We start from the raw sequence: 10,255 nt of genomic DNA, 5'->3' as shown, positions 1-10,255 counted from the left end.
CTCACCTGTGAGCTTTCAGTCTTGAATATGCTGTATTTGCCATTTTTTTCTTGCATATTTTACAAAATGCATAATATTTTTCATTTTCCTTCATCAAGACGAAACTAAGTATTCGAAAGTTACTATTCGCTGGTCTAGGCATTTTATTTTGTACGCAATTTCGCAAGGTAACAACAAAATAAAGCTCGTTTATTGTCCGCGATGCAATATTAAATTACGTGTTGTTGACATATTCTACATAGTCTACGTTGTTTACATTGTCTACGCATAGTTGACACGTAAACGTAAACTATCGTTTTTTACGCGTAGACGCACATCTCTGGTTCAAACCCGGCCCGAGGAAAGTTTTTTTTTTACATTTCTATAATTCTTATTAAATTAAAATAATGTGAAAATAATACTCAAAACAGTGATTTATATACCTTTGGGCAGATAAGTTGTAGTAGTAGTATTCCCCTTGCACTGCATGATATAGGGCTCGTTTTGTTCCCATTGTACTCCATGATATAAATTTTGTGACCAACTTAAAACAACTGGCTAGGATAGTGCGTAAAACAACTGGCTAGAGTAGCGCGCGGAAAAACGTACTTCCGGGAGTATTACTTTCCCGAGCGGGTCGTCAAAAAACAGGTGTACATTTACTTTCCTGACAGATAATACATGACAATGATGTTTTCAATTAATGCCACTTTGTATTTTACATACATATTTCAACCGTATTGCACGCAAGTTGTACATCCATTATATTTTAAATATGACACCCGCAAACCATATGACACTTGTATTTGATTCTTTAAGTCAAAAAGAATAACAGGACAAAATAAAAATAAAATCGTTGAGTAAACAAAAAATCAGGGCTGAAAGGGCTAAGTTGGATCTAAAAATTGAGATTTCTTGCATAGTATTTATTGAAAATAAAACAACTTAAGAGTACTATGAAAGGAAATTGCTGTTTGCCCAAAATGTAATTTCGAGTGATCAAAGCAAGCTTATTATTATTATTATTATTATTATTATTATTATTATTATTATTATTATTATTATTGTTGTTGTTGTTGTTGTATTAAAGAGTTTCATGCATATTAAAATAAAGAGACAAAAGAAAAGAGTAACGCTTCTTAAGTATTGCAAACAGAAATAGTAGGTTGTTTTCGTAACTTGTCTATGGTCTCAACTGTATTAAAATTATTTATTACGCGCACTTTAGGAAAATAATTCAGGAAACGCAGTCTTAGTCATAGCATTCTTCCAAACACATGAATTATTTTTCGCAAAATATTTAATTCCAAACACTTCCTCCCGGAGATATTTCTGATTCTATATGAGGAGGATGTCTCACAGGATGAATGATTGACTTCTGTTATAAACGTAGCACGAAATATTTCACCCATATAATTGACGAAATACAATATAAAACATGCCTACAATTTTTCTTTTTCTTTTCTTTCTTCTTTTTGTCTCTGGTATTTCGGGTGAGATTAATTTTACATTTAAGTTGCACCATCCATTTGTGACGTAATGTCACGTGATATTAGTCCATTTTTCACAAAACTATTGATAGAAAAAGATTGTCAGCAAGCAAAGGGGCTTAGAAGCCCTGTAGGGCTTGTTTTATCCCATCTTTATCACAGTTCACACAAAAGCATCATTTCCTTCACAGCCGACACGCCGCCATGATAATACCACGTGACATTACGTCACGATCGGGTGGTGCAACTCCAAAGTAAATTTAACCTCAATTTTCGTTATTTCAAATGGGTCTAAGAGATAGCATAATGCTCCTCGATATATTGTGAAATACTGGGAACGGTAGTTCTAATGCAAGAAAAGTAGAAGCGCTGAGTCCCCAAGTTCCCTCTCCAGCATACGCTTTCAATTCTTGCAATGGTGTGTTTTGAGGGAAGACACATCGGTAAAAAAAAATATCGCTACAGTCTAAAAGAAGGGAACTTTAAATACATATAAATTGTATACATGTTTTAAATTTTCATACAGGTGCATCATTAAGGGGGGGGGGCAGGAGAGGGAATTGCCCTCAAGAGTTTGAGGAATACATATACTTTAATCGATTGTCTACTAATATACTAGTACAAAACGCGAAAGTCTTATGTCGGTGGTTCTCTTGCCCCTCCCCAAGCGAAGTCCGAAATGATGCCCCTGTTTTCTTCCTACAGTTTTTAGCAATATCATTCTCTATCAGTGAGACATCCGTCAAGAGCCACCTCAGTAACAGAATTACGTTGGTATAAAAACTTAAGATAAGATACTGGTAGCCTATTAGTTTATTTTAAAAAGGAATGTATTGTATGAACAAAGTACAAATTTAGTTATTGTGTTTTCAGCATTTGTATATGGATATTCATCTTAAAATTCTAGTTCTTTTCTAGTGGGCCCGTATAGCATATTCACTAACGCTCTCGTCTTCTTTACGAGTGGTCGCAGGTTTGATTCCCGGTGGGCACACTCGGTCGGAGAGGTACAAAAATCCTTTTCAGGCCAATCATCCTGAATGAGATTTTTCCTATGTTTTCCTAATGTCGGGGTGGTATCTAACATAAAGATTTCATGCCGATTCCTTCCTTTCCCACTTTTCCTGTTAGTGTGATCGCCGAGATACGTCATTCATCATACGTGATGGGCTAAAATGGTCATGGATACCGAAAGCCCAGAAATATAACTACTAATCCTAATCCTGAAATGCAGGAATGTTTTTCTTGCCAAGGAAAAATGTTGACAAGAGTGGGAAATCCGTGGTAAAAGTATTGATTTATTTTGTAGATTTCTTATTTCAATAGGTTTTAATCTTGTCAGTTGTTTGTTTGTGTTTTAAGGTAGCAGAACGTGGTGTGTGGCCTAGATTTTGTAGAGGGAGAGAAGTGGAAAGTTCTTACATGTTTTGCGTCGTCGTATGGCGTAAGTTGAGCCGATCGAGGATAAACCTGCACCAGGTGCGCCTCCGTTGTCGAAAAAGGAATTGAGAAAGGAAATAAGGAGGAGGAAACGACTCGCACAAGTTAGTTTTAATTTATATGGTCTCTTTAATTATTATTATTATTATTATTATTATTATTATTATTATTATTATTATTATTATTATTATTATTATTATTTAAAACTAATGTCTGAATTCCTAATTTAAATTGTAAACAGTAAATGCACACTTTGTGGTATTGTTTACTAACAAAGGAACATCTTATAGTAGCATTGCCCAATCAATGCGCAATCGATAGAGGAGTGAAGAAAAGTGAGAAATTCAAAGTTTTACGGGCTGACACCAAGAAGCACAGGAGATACAGAGAAGATAGGAGCTAGAATCATGAGAAGATAGCAATACATAGGATACACTGGCACAGAAAGAACTCCAAAATTATTAAAGTAATCAAAATGACATTTACAGAAGAAGTATAGTAAGGAAAAATTGTATCCACAGACATGCTCAATAACATCAAATGTAATGCAGTGTTGCCAACTGAGCACAAAGTGGAGTTTTGTTAAATGGCACCGAACACAAATTATAACATCTAGCAAATCTAATTATGAGTAAAATCATGTGTGTGTGTGTTATATAGTATGTTGACTCAGTTTCTTGACCAACATTACGTTACATTTTAAGAATCGAGAATTACGCCACTTTTGAACATAGTGACGTTTATCCTTATTCCCCATTCGCATTTCTTAACACTTCATAATTTCAGACGAAAATATCTGGCAGTGTGTATCACTTTTATTCTTCTGATTCATTTAAAGAACCAATTACCGGTTGGCCGCAAACTGGAATTGTTATATTCGGCTGAAGAATCTTATCAAACTCTCAAACAAATTTGGCCGATACGTGAAACTTGTCGCAAATTATAATGACACAAATCGCACGGAATCAATAAAAATATATCCACAGAAAACTATGTTAGTCTATATATCCACATTTGTGCATACTTCTATTTTGTAGTTGACCATCCATCACAACAAAGTTAGTACACGATCTGTTGATGATTTGCGGGTGAAACATCTCAACCAATATCTCACAGTCTACAATCTCGCCTAGCGAAAACCTGGACAACGTGTAACTCATGTAACTGAGATACAGTACTGAAAAGTTTGCTTCGTCACCATGATATTGTTCTACATGAGCAATGCAATGAACATAAGAATTTAGTAATATTATAAGGGTAATATACATACATTTATGAAGTAATAATTTCAACAAATTTGTTTTGATAAGTAGCGTATTTAGAGGGCTATCGGGCTCAAGCCACACCGAAATAATTTCATTATTATTTTCTTCGTATTATACGTACAACACAAATGCTTCTTACTGGTTCTCAAGCCTCTCTCTCCGAAACAAGATCCTAAATACGCCACTGGTTTTGATAATGTTTGAATCGATATTATAAGTATCAAGTTCAAATCTGAATTATAACAGAAATAAAACGCGTAAGATGTTCATAACTGTGGTCATATTGTCGAACGAACTCACAAAGAATTGACCTCTTGAATGAAAGTGTCAGAGATATTTGTTAATTTGCATTTGAAACTAACATTTCTACAAGCGCTTTGGCAGTTTCTACTGAAAAATATTTCAGTATGGTGTAAGAAAAACGAAAATTAGATATTAGTCCATATTCGTGATTTATTTAAATTTTAGCAAATTCGAAACGTACGTATATATATATATATATATATATATATATATAATTTGTAGTTCACATAGTGATTGGACAAACTACTAATTTACGTGCAAACCCACCGTTGCTAGCGCAAATTTTGGTGACGGGTAACATGGTCCAGGACCCAGACCAAGATGAAGCGCTTCTTTCAAAATTCGAACAAGTGGGGGGAGTTTATCGGGACATGCAAAAGTAGTAGAAAATGACCGATATTAGTGTCAAATTCATACTTTTCGCAGTCGTGAGATCAATGGTGAAACTCCAATCACAGTAACTTTCAGATTCATCCCATTCGGCTGAGGGTCACCGGAGGGGAGTATCAAGACATCCAAAGTGTCAAATCCATAGTTTTCGTGGTCGCTGACATCAATGGTGGTACATAAACATGCATTGACTTCCAAATATAGCCCCCATCGACTGAGGGCCAGAGGCGTTATTCTCAAATTTCGAACCAGGGGTCACAGGGGCGTTTACCGGGATATGTAAAAGTATTAAAAAATGACTGATATTTTTTCCTTTCGTTGTTCAGTTTGTTTACGTAGATATTTTATATGACCCTTGCGAAGAATGGGTATTTCAACTAGTTATCCAATAAAATCAGCTTTGTTTATATTCAGGTTCAATTGCTAATTATACACACACACACACACACACACACACATATATATATATATATATATATATATATATATATATATATATATGGCACATATATTTTCCTGTAAAATATTTGTATGTTTGACATATAGAAAATTAATAAGTTTGTATTTCGGTATTTCGTTTCACGACACCTTGATTTTGTTGTTTAGTATCAATTATAGAATACGACACCGTCCGTATTTTTCTTACGATAGTATCCGAACTTGATGTATCAATGCACTTGACACAATAGTTAATTTATTAGTATGGATTTGTCGGACCACGGCATGTAATTGGTATTCCTTGAAGCATTCGTCCTAACACTCACTGAATGTTTGATGCGTTGAGGCCAAAGAAAATTAAATATGAAATGAAATATGTCGGTTTTAACAGTTGCGTTAAGACTTTGGCTAATGCGTGATGTTAACGGCCATTAAATATGATTAACGATTTATATCCAAAATAACGAATTACAACTCGACAAACAAAATAGACCTTATGCAGAGTTGTTTTGACGTATGATTACAGACATACTAAAGGCCCAATAAGTGAAATCAATGTACAAGTTCCATTCTGCCTCGTCTCTGGTTAGACAACTCTGCGGAAAAAGTTGCAGCGACCCCTTCAGATATAAATCATTGTTAGTTTCATTAGAGTGTTGACAACACACGTTAATCAAACTCTATAATAGAGCGCTGAAAACAGCACTACATAGCATCTGTGTAGATAAGATCATAATTTTATTATTAATGCTTTGTTAAACTTTAAAGAGAAGTTAACGGCGCTTACTTAGGCCTCCGAATTCCGGCCTCAAAATACACAGATACCTGTCAATTTAAAGGAGGTATCTAAATTTGGAAACGCATCAGATATTTGGGTTGGCAACGGTCAGGCGGTGACTCCATGGTAATTTTGGGTAACCTTCGTACTACAAAAGAAGCAGTAGAACGTTAGTGTGTGGTGGGTTAAAGAGACGGCAATAATCTACAATGGACGTTCTCCTTGACTTCCAAACAGGACAAACTGTTAGTGCTTCATTGGCAAAAACATTCCTCCTATAGCAACGTTCTACAAAGCAATAGTTTCTATAAAAATGGAATATTCTTCACCCCTCTGGACACTGGCAGCTCCTACAAGCCAACCAGTTTAGAATGCTCAAGGAACATTGCCAAAACGAACTTAAAAAGAGTTGATTTTACGTAACATCTACAGGCTTTATACCAATTCTTCTATGTTTTTTTTTTATTATACTCATTAAACAATTCTTGTAATACACTATATCTATCCATTTATAATTTCCTTGAGTACTAATTTTTTCCCACATGTTTTGTTCAAAAGTTCTGTTAAAACGTTCTAAGATATGTTGTTTTTGGAATAAAACAAACATTACAAATGGATTTAGCAGATATGCAAAATATTTTATTATTTTTATTTATTTAACAATCACCAGATACAGCTCCAAGGCCATTTTACACTGGACATCCAACAACAACAATGGAAAAGATTTGGGAAGGTATCGGCCAGGGCCTGTTTAGTAGGTACCATCCTGGCATTTGCCTGGTAGGACTGAGGGGAAACCCTGGAAAACCTCAGTCAGGATGGTCGGCAGCGGGATTCGAACCCACGACCTCCCGAATGCGAAGCCAACGCTCTACCACTTGAGCTACTTCGCTCGGTGCAGTATTGCAAAGTGTAGGCCTAATAATAATAGTTACAAATATATATTATATGATATATTGATATTTTTCACGATATGCATATTGTATTCCGTTGGAAACGAATAAAGTTTCTGAAACCGTAAAAGCCATAGCACAAATCTAAAATACTTTACCAGTGTTTAACATACAAAGAGATGTGGTAAATTTTATAATTAACATGTAAAACGGCTCTTTAAAAATATGAAATTAAACACTATAGTGCTCAAAATAGAGACTTTAAGATTGAAAAATGTTCAAAGTAACATATCTCTATAACTCACGGTTCCCGAGGTACAACTCCTTAAATCTTCCAAAATCCGAAACTTTTGGGCCAGCATCTTCGAAATGGTGGCCAGTTGGCCATTGGTCACCGGTTACTGTTTTGGTACCAAATGTTTACTATTTTCTTACGTATTGATTAACACCAATATGACCTCTCTATGAGTTACGGTTCCCGAGATACGGCTCCTTAAATCTCTCGAAATCGATTTTTTTTTTTTTTGCCAATACCTCAGGAACGCTAAGACTGCCAGTACGTATCAAGCAAATTTACGTTGGGTATGCAACTTGATCAGCACTAGGTAATGTGCAAATATAAGTGAAAAGAAAATGCTGTGTTTTCGTAAACAAGTTCGTGAATGCTATTAGCATTTTGTTTCCAATATACAGCAGAGGCCTCCACTACAGTATTCCCTTACTATATCACTGACGTTTCTTAATCTCTTCACCGCAAGAAGCTGTTGAAGAAATGAGAGCAACGTTCGAAATTTTAGTGCAGAATAATATTGTCTCAGCGTTCGATGCAGAAAAGGCAGACAGAGAATACAAGGCTCTAGTAGGTTAGATGTATGAGAGAAAATGGAGTCTTACAAAAGAAGTGAACACAGATTTGATGACTTTTGAATGAATGTCTTATCACCAAATGATGTATATCTCTGCAAGATAGTAAATATGTGCCCAATTCTTTCCCAAGTGTTTTTTCTTAAACAAGGAAATAGTAGTAGAAAATTTTTCAGAGGATTTTTCAGTGGCGCAGCGTGTAGTGTATGATGCTGTCAATGTAGCTGGTGGCGTACTGGCACTGCCTATTCCAAAACAGATTATCCTGTCAATGAGAAATGCATACGCGCGATTCAAGGAAGCCGAAGAACACCGTAAAAAAGTGACGTCAGAGAAGATCGCAGGGCCGCTGAAGAAAGAAGAGCACAATAGAGACTGAAGGAACTTGAAGCAAAGAAACAGAAAATTGTAAATCACTTGTCAGAAGAAGTCGCTAACATAGAAGAAGAGATGAAGAAGTTGCGTGATTAGATTATTTCATTGCACATGAATACTGAGAAACGTTTTGATCAGGTAAAATTTTGCACTCTTTTTCATTACGTTTAGTCTTTCTGTGCGATTCTTTTCCTAGGATAGGTCGGGTAAAATATGGAAATTGCCGGGAAATTGTCAACAGAAATTTGCTAGACACCTTGTAAGAGTGACGCGAAAAATCGCTTTCGCAGATAATTTTCGATACTCCACCGAATGGAGTCTCAAAATGGAAAAATTCGCAGGTAACAGACACACACTCACACATAGACACAGAGAATTCAGTAAGGACTTCTTAAGTTCGTTGATGATTTTTTATCTTAGGCCTATATTTTTGTATGAAGTATCTATAGATGAACATACTATTGTCAACTTTATTTTAAAACTGTAGTTAGCATCAACATCGTATTTAAGATTTTCTTTCAGAGATGATGGCTAAATCTAAACTTCATTGAAACTGGTTTCGTTATAATATTATGTAGTAGCTATATATCGAATGAAAAAAATCTAGCTTAATTAATTTGGAAATGATAAAAGGATAATAAAAAATAACGGCCACAGCTCTGAGCAGTTCAAAATAGCCCTTATTTTCAACATTGCCATAAAGATTCGCAACGGAAAGTAACGACTCTTTTGAGCATTAAAAGGAACAATTATTGAAAACAACTTAAAGTACGCGGATTTATTTCGGAATCTTGACAGGCCCATATCCACGTGGGGCATGAGGGCCGGGCCATGCCTAAATTTTTACAGTATACTTGCCAATGAATTATATTTGGATATGGCCCCCTAACTTCTAACGCCCTCTACACTTTGGACTGGCTACGGGCCTGAATCTTGGGAGTCCAGACAGAACCGGTTCTAGACACTTCTTAAGTGTAAGCAAACAATATTTAGGCGTCCCCACCTAAATTATAATAGAAGAGTAGAACATTTTAATGGATAAAAATTCTTCAAATAATTACTACAGTTGCAAATTTCTTCAATATACGTAGTGTACCTGTGAATATTAACGAAAAATGGCGAAATTATACCAAACTAACTGTGGATGAATACTGAACAAAGTTCCAATTTTAATAATTAATAGCATTTCTATTAAATAAGTACAAGACCCAACTAAGATATATATCAAAGGTGTATTTTGACAAGTACAACTGAAACATAAAATTCGAAACAAAATAAAACGCATCGATTCATGTTTAATATTAACACAGGTTTGATTTGGCAAAGGTGTATGTTTCTTATGCATCGTTAAAATCACATTTAGTTAGTATTTTCTAGTGATACGACTATGGTAATTAGCTTAATTTCTAGTTTTCTTTGTTACTGCAAAGTTCATGTTATAGATCGACTGTTCTGGCTTTGAATTTGACAGAATCTCTTATTATTACACCCGTATTCATTTCATTGAGTATGTTATTTTCAATGGACATTGAAGCTAGTCTATTTAATCGTTCTTGGGATACAGTTGATCTCAAATAATTCTTTCTTAATTTTAGTAGAACTTGTTTAATATATAACAAATGACAAAAGTGTGCACCTAAATCAATATTTAAATTGTCTTCGATCCAGTGGCGGAACTTCAAAATCAGGTTCCCCCGCTCTTTTCAGGGTCATTTAGGTCCATGAAACAATTCAGCCTTCCATTCCGCTTTCCAATATAGACGTTCGAAATCAGGCAATGAGTAACAGAACGTAAACACAAGCAGTGGCGCACCACAGATTTCTCTTTTGGGTCCGAAGATTTTTCGTAGTAGTCTACAAAATGCAAATAATTTTGAATATTTGCCCCCTGAAATTGTGCTAATTTTCTTGAAAATTAAAAGTTCTGGGGGATCCAGACTTTCGGACCATCTCCGCCGGAGTATCCCTGAACACGAGTTACTAATAATCAAAACTCTTCTTTGTATTAAGACAATTACCAAATGTTTAAAAAATTCGCTC

The sequence above is a fragment of the Thermobia domestica genome, chromosome 7, assembly GCF_964235325.1.
Source record: "Thermobia domestica chromosome 7, izTheDome1.hap1.1, whole genome shotgun sequence".
Lineage (NCBI taxonomy): Eukaryota > Metazoa > Arthropoda > Insecta > Zygentoma > Lepismatidae > Thermobia > Thermobia domestica.
Note: the sequence above shows the minus strand (reverse complement) of the source record.